Genomic DNA, 10,000 nt, shown 5'->3' on the forward strand with positions numbered 1-10,000 from the left:
TTCGGAAAAGGGTGCATTCCTTTTGGTTAATGATTTCACCAGCCCGGGTCTTAGCCTCTGCCTCGACGGCTAAGTCTTTTGGTTAATGATTTCCTGCGGCTGGGACTACCCTTTCCCCCCGCCCTGCAGGCACCCGGGTCGGGAGGCCGTCGGGGGCACTTTCCGGGGCAAATCCGGACCCTTACGCAAGGGAGAGTGCGCCCCCCGCCTCGGCCGGGGGGTCAGGCTGCCGCCTATTAAGCCCGACAGAAAACCCGAAAAATGGACGAAAATGGGAAAAAATCCCCATCCGAAAAAGGCTTAAAAGTCGGTTGGGCGGCAGCTAGGGTCGGTCTCTGCAGACCTGGAGGCTCGGGTGGACTCTTGGAATAAACGTCCAAGTCCCGACTTGCCACCTCCTACTACTGTGCAGATACCCCGCCAACCCCCAGCCACCCGAATGACAAGCGTCCGATCAGCGGGACGAATTTGACAACTCTGGCCGGACCTCTGGAACTCCATCCCGGGTAACCGGGGCAAATTTTTCCGCTTGATCGCCCTTCCACTGGTTAACCATTTGCCCTTTCGGACTTAGTCTCTGGACATTATTCGACTGATTTTCTGGTTAACCATTTGCCCTTTCGGACTTAGTCTCTGGGCATTATTTTCGACTTTTTGGTTAATGATTTCACACTTTTTACTTACTTTTGCGCTTTTTGGTTAATGATTACTCTGCTTACTGGTTAATTATTTGCCCTTTCGGACTTAGTCTCTGGACATTATTTTCGAGTTTTTGGTTAATGATTTCACACTTTTAACATATTTTTGCGCTTTTTGGTTAATGATTACTCTGCTTACTGGTTAATTATTTGCCCTTTCGGACTTAGTCTCTGCACATTATTTTCGAGTTTTTGGTTAATGATTTCACACTTTTAACATATTTTTGCGCTTTTTGGTTACTGATTTCATACTTTTTACTTACTTTTGCGCCTTTTGGTTAATGATTACTCTGCTTACTGGTTAACCATTTGCCCTTTCGGACTTAGTCTCTGGACATTATTTTCGAGTTTTTGGTTAATGATTTCACACTTTTTACTTACTTTTGCGATTTTTGGTTAATGATTACTCTGCTTACTGGTTAACCATTTGCCCTTTCGGACTTAGTCTCTGGACATTATTTTCGGGTTTTTGGTTAATGATTTCACACTTTTTACTTACTTTTGCGATTTTTGGTTATTGATTACTCTGCTTACTGGTTAACCATTTGCCTTTTCGGACTTAGTCTCTGGAGATTATTTTCGAGTTTTTGGTTAATGATTTCACACTTTTAACATATTTTTGCGCTTTTTGGTTAATGATTACTCTGCTTACTGGTTAACCATTTGCCCTTTCGGACTTAGTCTCTGCACATTATTTTCGAGTTTTTGGTTAATGATTTCACACTTTTAACATATTTTTGCGCTTTTTGGTTAATGATTACTCTGCTTACTGGTTAACCATTTGCCCTTTCGGACTTAGTCTCTGCACATTATTTTCGACTTTTTGGTTAATGATTTCACACTTTTAACATATTTTTGCGCTTTTTGGTTAATGATTTCATACTTTTTACTTACTTTTGCGCCTTTTGGTTAATGATTACTCTGCTTACTGGTTAACCATTTGCCCTTTCGGACTTAGTCTCTGGAGATTATTTTCGAGTTTTTGGTTAATGATTTCACACTTTTTACTTACTTTTGCGATTTTTGGTTAATGATTACTCTGCTTACTGGTTAACCATTTGCCCTTTCGGACTTAGTCTCTGGACATTGTTTTCGACATTTTGGTTAATGATTTCACACTTTTAACTTAATTTTGTGCTTTTTGGTTAATGATTTCATACTTTTTACTTACTTTTGCGCCTTTTGGTTAATGATTACTCTGCTTACTGGTTAACCATTTGCCCTTTCGGTCTTAGTCTCTGGACATTATTTTCGAGTTTTTGGTTAATGATTTCACACTTTAACATATTTTTGCGATTTTTGGTTAATGATTACTCTGCTTACTGGTTAACCATTTGCCCTTTCGGACTTAGTCTCTGGACATTATTTTCGAGTTTTTGGTTAATGATTTCACACTTTTTACTTACTTTTGCGATTTTTGGTTAATGATTACTCTGCTTACTGGTTAACCATTTGCCCTTTCGGACTTAGTCTCTGCACATTATTTTCGAGTTTTTGGTTTATGATTTCACACTTTTAACATATTTTTGCGCTTTTTGGTTAATGATTACTCTGCTTACTGGTTAACCATTTGCCCTTTTGGACTTAGTCTCTGGACATTATTTTCGAGTTTTTGGTTAATGATTTCACACTTTTAACATATTTTTGCGCTTTTTGGTTAATGATTACTCTGCTTACTGGTTAACCATTTGCCCTTTTGGACTTAGTCTCTGGACATTATTTTCGAGTTTTTGGTTAATGATTTCACACTTTTAACATATTTTTGCGCTTTTTGGTTAATGATTACTCTGCTTACTGGTTAACCATTTGCCCTTTCGGACTTAGTCTCTGGACATTGTTTTCGACATTTTGGTTAATGATTTCACACTTTTAACTTAATTTTGTGCTTTTTGGTTAATGATTTCATACTTTTTACTTACTTTTGCGCCTTTTGGTTAATGATTACTCTGCTTACTGGTTAACCATTTGCCCTTTCGGTCTTAGTCTCTGGACATTATTTTCGAGTTTTTGGTTAATGATTTCACACTTTAACATATTTTTGCGATTTTTGGTTAATGATTACTCTGCTTACTGGTTAACCATTTGCCCTTTCGGACTTAGTCTCTGGACATTGTTTTCGACATTTTGGTTAATGATTTCACACTTTTTACTTACTTTTGCGATTTTTGGTTAATGATTTCACACTTTTAACATATTTTTGCGCTTTTTGGTTAATGATTACTCTGCTTACTGGTTAACCATTTGCCCTTTTGGACTTAGTCTCTGGACATTATTTTCGAGTTTTTGGTTAATGATTTCACACTTTTAACATATTTTTGCGCTTTTTGGTTAATGATTACTCTGCTTACTGGTTAACCATTTGCCCTTTTGGACTTAGTCTCTGGACATTATTTTCGAGTTTTTGGTTAATGATTTCACACTTTTAACATATTTTTGCGCTTTTTGGTTAATGATTACTCTGCTTACTGGTTAACCATTTGCCCTTTCGGACTTAGTCTCTGGACATTGTTTTCGACATTTTGGTTAATGATTTCACACTTTTAACTTAATTTTGTGCTTTTTGGTTAATGATTTCATACTTTTTACTTACTTTTGCGCCTTTTGGTTAATGATTACTCTGCTTACTGGTTAACCATTTGCCCTTTCGGTCTTAGTCTCTGGACATTATTTTCGAGTTTTTGGTTAATGATTTCACACTTTAACATATTTTTGCGATTTTTGGTTAATGATTACTCTGCTTACTGGTTAACCATTTGCCCTTTCGGACTTAGTCTCTGGAGATTATTTTCGGGTTTTTGGTTAATGATTTCACACTTTTTACTTACTTTTGCGATTTTTGGTTACTGATTACTCTGCTTACTGGTTAACCATTTGCCCTTTCGGACTTAGTCTCTGGACATTGTTTTCGACATTTTGGTTAATGATTTCACACTTTTAACATATTTTTGCGCTTTTTGGTTAATGATTACTCTGCTTACTGGTTAACCATTTGCCCTTTCGGACTTAGTCTCTGGAGATTATTTTCGAGTTTTTGGTTAATGATTTCACACTTTTAACATATTTTTGCGCTTTTTGGTTAATGATTACTCTGCTTACTGGTTAACCATTTGCCCTTTTGGACTTAGTCTCTGGACATTATTTTCGAGTTTTTGGTTAATGATTTCACACTTTTAACATATTTTTGCGCTTTTTGGTTAATGATTACTCTGCTTACTGGTTAACCATTTGCCCTTTCGGACTTAGTCTCTGGAGATTATTTTCGAGTTTTTGGTTAATGATTTCACACTTTTTACTTACTTTTGCGATTTTTGGTTAATGATTACTCTGCTTACTGGTTAACCATTTGCCCTTTCGGACTTAGTCTCTGGACATTGTTTTCGACATTTTGGTTAATGATTTCACACTTTTAACTTAATTTTGTGCTTTTTGGTTAATGATTTCATACTTTTTACTTACTTTTGCGCCTTTTGGTTAATGATTACTCTGCTTACTGGTTAACCATTTGCCCTTTCGGTCTTAGTCTCTGGACATTATTTTCGAGTTTTTGGTTAATGATTTCACACTTTAACATATTTTTGCGATTTTTGGTTAATGATTACTCTGCTTACTGGTTAACCATTTGCCCTTTCGGACTTAGTCTCTGGACATTATTTTCGAGTTTTTGGTTAATGATTTCACACTTTTTACTTACTTTTGCGATTTTTGGTTAATGATTACTCTGCTTACTGGTTAACCATTTGCCCTTTCGGACTTAGTCTCTGGACATTATTTTCGGGTTTTTGGTTAATGATTTCACACTTTTTACTTACTTTTGCGATTTTTGGTTAATGATTACTCTGCTTACTGGTTAACCATTTGCCCTTTCGGACTTAGTCTCTGGACATTATTTTCGAGTTTTTGGTTAATGATTTCACACTTTTTACTTACTTTTGCGATTTTTGGTTAATGATTACTCTGCTTACTGGTTAACCATTTGCCCTTTCGGACTTAGTCTCTGGACATTATTTTCGAGTTTTTGGTTAATGATTTCACACTTTTAACATATTTTTGCGATTTTTGGTTAATGATTACTCTGCTTACTGGTTAATTATTTGCCCTTTCGGACTTAGTCTCTGCACATTATTTTCGAGTTTTTGGTTAATGATTTCACACTTTTAACATATTTTTGCGCTTTTTGGTTACTGATTTCATACTTTTTACTTACTTTTGCGATTTTTGGTTAATGATTACTCTGCTTACTGGTTAACCATTTGCCCTTTCGGACTTAGTCTCTGGGCATTATTTTCGACTTTTTGGTTAATGATTTCACACTTTTAACATATTTTTGCGATTTTTGGTTAATGATTACTCTGCTTACTGGTTAATTATTTGCCCTTTCGGACTTAGTCTCTGCACATTATTTTCGAGTTTTTGGTTAATGATTTCACACTTTTAACATATTTTTGCGCTTTTTGGTTACTGATTTCATACTTTTTACTTACTTTTGCGATTTTTGGTTAATGATTACTCTGCTTACTGGTTAACCATTTGCCCTTTCGGACTTAGTCTCTGGAGATTATTTTCGAGTTTTTGGTTAATGATTTCACACTTTTTACTTACTTTTGCGATTTTTGGTTAATGATTACTCTGCTTACTGGTTAACCATTTGCCCTTTCGGACTTAGTCTCTGGACATTATTTTCGAGTTTTTGGTTAATGATTTCACACTTTTAACATATTTTTGCGATTTTTGGTTAATGATTACTCTGCTTACTGGTTAATTATTTGCCCTTTCGGACTTAGTCTCTGCACATTATTTTCGAGTTTTTGGTTAATGATTTCACACTTTTAACATATTTTTGCGCTTTTTGGTTACTGATTTCATACTTTTTACTTACTTTTGCGCCTTTTGGTTAATGATTACTCTGCTTACTGGTTAACCATTTGCCCTTTCGGACTTAGTCTCTGGACATTATTTTCGAGTTTTTGGTTAATGATTTCACACTTTTTACTTACTTTTGCGATTTTTGGTTAATGATTACTCTGCTTACTGGTTAACCATTTGCCCTTTCGGACTTAGTCTCTGGACATTATTTTCGGGTTTTTGGTTAATGATTTCACACTTTTTACTTACTTTTGCGATTTTTGGTTAATGATTACTCTGCTTACTGGTTAACCATTTGCCCTTTCGGACTTAGTCTCTGGACATTATTTTCGAGTTTTTGGTTAATGATTTCACACTTTTAACATATTTTTGCGATTTTTGGTTAATGATTACTCTGCTTACTGGTTAATTATTTGCCCTTTCGGACTTAGTCTCTGCACATTATTTTCGAGTTTTTGGTTAATGATTTCACACTTTTAACATATTTTTGCGCTTTTTGGTTACTGATTTCATACTTTTTACTTACTTTTGCGCCTTTTGGTTAATGATTACTCTGCTTACTGGTTAACCATTTGCCCTTTCGGACTTAGTCTCTGGAGATTATTTTCGAGTTTTTGGTTAATGATTTCACACTTTTTACTTACTTTTGCGATTTTTGGTTAATGATTACTCTGCTTACTGGTTAACCATTTGCCCTTTCGGACTTAGTCTCTGGACATTATTTTCGGGTTTTTGGTTAATGATTTCACACTTTTTACTTACTTTTGCGATTTTTGGTTAATGATTACTCTGCTTACTGGTTAACCATTTGCCCTTTCGCACTTAGTCTCTGGAGATTATTTTCGAGTTTTTGGTTAATGATTTCACACTTTTTACTTACTTTTGCGATTTTTGGTTAATGATTACTCTGCTTACTGGTTAACCATTTGCCCTTTTGGACTTAGTCTCTGGACATTATTTTCGGGTTTTTGGTTAATGATTTCACACTTTTTACTTACTTTTGCGATTTTTGGTTAATGATGACTCTGCTTACTGGTTAACCATTTGCCCTTTCGCACTTAGTCTCTGGAGATTATTTTCGACTTTTTGGTTAATGATTTCACACTTTTAACTTAATTTTGTGCTTTTTGGTTAATGATTTCATACTTTTTACTTACTTTTGCCCTTTTTGGTTAATGATTACTCTGCTTACTGGTTAACCATTTGCCCTTTCGGACTTGGTCTCTGGACATTATTTTCGAGTTTTTGGTTAATGATTTCACACTTTTTACTTACTTTTGCGATTTTTGGTTAATGATTACTCTGCTTACTGGTTAACCATTTGCCCTTTCGCACTTAGTCTCTGGAGATTATTTTCGACTTTTTGGTTAATGATTTCACACTTTTAACTTAATTTTGTGCTTTTTGGTTAATGATTTCATACTTTTTACTTACTTTTGCCCTTTTTGGTTAATGATTACTCTGCTTACTGGTTAACCATTTGCCCTTTCGGACTTGGTCTCTGGAGATTATTTTCGAGTTTTTGGTTAATGATTTCACACTTTTTACTTACTTTTGCGATTTTTGGTTAATGATTTCACACTTTTTACTTACTTTTGCGATTTTTGGTTAATGATTACTCTGCTTACTGGTTAACCATTTGCCCTTTCGGACTTAGTCTCTGGACATTATTTTCGAGTTTTTGGTTAATGATTTCACACTTTTTACTTACTTTTGCGATTTTTGGTTAATGATTTCACACTTTTTACTTACTTTTGCGATTTTTGGTTAATGATGACTCTGCTTACTGGTTAATTATTTGTACTTTCGGACTTGGTCTCTGGACATTATTTTCGAGTTTTTGGTTAATGATTTCACACTTTTAACATAATTTTGCGCTTTTTGGTTAATGATTACTCTGCTTGCTTGTTACTGATTTCCCCTTTCGGACTTGATCTCTGGCCGTTCTTTTCGACCTTTTTGGATCAGGTTTCCACACTCTGAAATTATTTTGGGCTCACTGATTAGGCGAGATCAAGGGGGCATGCCTGGGCACTTTGGGCTCAGTTTGGGAAGGCGGCGTCCGTGTGCTCCTCCGCCCTTCCCGCACTTGCGGCTAGGTTTGCCAAACTGCGCTGACCCGCAGCCCTGCCTTTTTGCCCACGGCACACGGAACGACTCAAGTCTGGCTCCGTTCCAGGCCGTTGCCTCCGGCTGCCCGCCGTCCGGCCGGCCTGGGACGTACCCCGGCTGACGGCGCCGGAGGCCCTCTAGCAGCCACCGGTGCCGCGGGCCAATGGGTCCGGGCGTTCCGGAGCTATCGGTGGGGAAGTGCTCTCCCCTTTTCCTGACGCCGTTCGCCCGAGCAGAGGTGCAGCCTGACGGGACTGCTGTCGCCTTCCGCGGCGCACCGGCCCCTTTCACCTGCCGTCGACCGCGCGGAGCTCGGACCTCCCTCCCCGAAGTTATGGCCCCGGCGCCGGAGGGTGCCCGGGGCCGGGCATTCAGCGGGGTGAGTCTTAACCTTCCCGGTCAGCCTGCGGGGTCGGTGCGCCGGCACTCGACGCCGGAGGGTCCCCTCTTTCCGTAGAGCCCCGCCCGGTGCCGATCGGCCGGCGGATTGCGGAGCGAACCGCGCCTGACCGACGGGCCTCGGAAACCCGTTGCAGTCGACGGGGGGGGAACCGGACAGCGGGACGAGGTGCCGATTCCACCCGCAGATTCGATCCCGAAATCCCGCGGGATTCGGCGGTCCGACCCGACAGATTCAAACGTCGCCCGGGCGGCCCCCAGCGGTCGGGCCGGCCTGGTTCCGCCACCGCCCGATGCCCCTCGCCCCCGGCTACCGCCGGCCGCGCAGACCGAGCGAATGCGGCCGGACGTCCGGCGGCAATCGGCCGGAAAGCGGTATGGCCATTTCCTACTGTCCCTCGGACGGGCAGAGGGGCGGCGCCGGGGCACTCGCGGACCAGGCCGCGCCCCTCCGAGCCCTACCGCCTGCCGTCGACCGCGCGGGGATCGGACCTCCCTCCCCGAAGTTATGGCCCCGGAGCCGGAGGGTAGCCGGGGCCGGGCATTCAGCGGGGTGAGTCTTCACCTTCCCGGTCAGCCTGCGGGGTCGGTGCGCCGGCACTCGACGCGGGAGGGTCCCCTCTTTCCGTAGAGCCCCGCCCGGTGCCGATCGGCCGGCGGATTGCGGAGCGAACCGCGCCTGACCGACGGGCCTCGGAAACCCGTTGCAGTCGACCGGGGGGAACCGGACAGCGGGACGAGGTGCCGATTCCACCCGCAGATTCGATCCCGAAATCCCGCGGGATTCGGCGGTCCGACCCGACAGATTCAAACGTCGCCCGGGCGGCCCCCAGCGGTCGGGCCGGCCTGGTTCCGCCACCGCCCGATGCCCCTCGCCCCCGGCTACCGCCGGCCGCGCAGACCGAGCGAATGCGGCCGGACGTCCGGCGGCAATCGGCCGGAAAGCGGTATGGCCATTTCCTACTGTCCCTCGGACGGGCAGAGGGGCGGCGCCGGGGCACTCGCGGACCAGGCCGCGCCCCTCCGAGCCCTACCGCCTGCCGTCGACCGCGCGGGGATCGGACCCTCCTCGCCGAAGTTATGGAGGTAAGACCGGGAGGCTGCCCAGGGTCGGGACTTCAACCGGCTGCCGCCACCCTTTCCCGCCTGTCCCACGGGCTCGGAGATCCAGGCCCTGCAAAGACCCTCCGGTCGCCACCCGACAGGTGCTTTACCGGAGAAATCGTAAACCGGCGTCAGGGCCGGACCTGTCCCGCAGAGGGCAGCCTGCGCCCTTATGCTTTCCCTTTTGCTTTGGCCCCGCAGTAGCAAATGGTTCACCGATAAGTCGGGAACCCACACGCCCGGCCCCACCCGCCCATCCTTCCGCAATGCATCGCCTAGACACACGCACTTAGGGCGCTCTCCTTCCCCCGCCTCCCACATCCCACAGGATGTGCCCTCAGACCACGGCGCCCACACAACCACCCACCCACCCAACCTTCCTAAACACGCCGGCAAACATGCATACAAACACGGCCACCTTCGCAAATTCACCCCCACGCCGACTATTAAGCCCGGCAAGACTCATTGTAGCCAACCGCGGCCAAAAGTTGAAGTGACAACTCATTAACCAATTTACAACATTTGGACAACTGATTAACCAGACTCTTTGTCAATCTGACGACGGGAGCAAATCATAAACCGGTTCTGCCCACTGCTAGCCTTCGCAAAGTCACCCCCCCCCCCCACGCCGACTATTAAGCCCGGCAAGACTCATTGCAGCCAACCGTGGCCAAAAGTTGAAGTGACAACTCAGTAACCAATTTACAACATTTGGACAACTGAATAACCAGACTCTTTGTCAATCTGACGACGGGGGCAAATCATAAACCGGTTCTGCCCACTGCTAGCCTTCACAAAGTCACCCCCGCACGCCGACTATTAAG

The sequence above is a fragment of the Heterodontus francisci genome, unplaced genomic scaffold, assembly GCF_036365525.1.
Source record: "Heterodontus francisci isolate sHetFra1 unplaced genomic scaffold, sHetFra1.hap1 HAP1_SCAFFOLD_774, whole genome shotgun sequence".
Lineage (NCBI taxonomy): Eukaryota > Metazoa > Chordata > Chondrichthyes > Heterodontiformes > Heterodontidae > Heterodontus > Heterodontus francisci.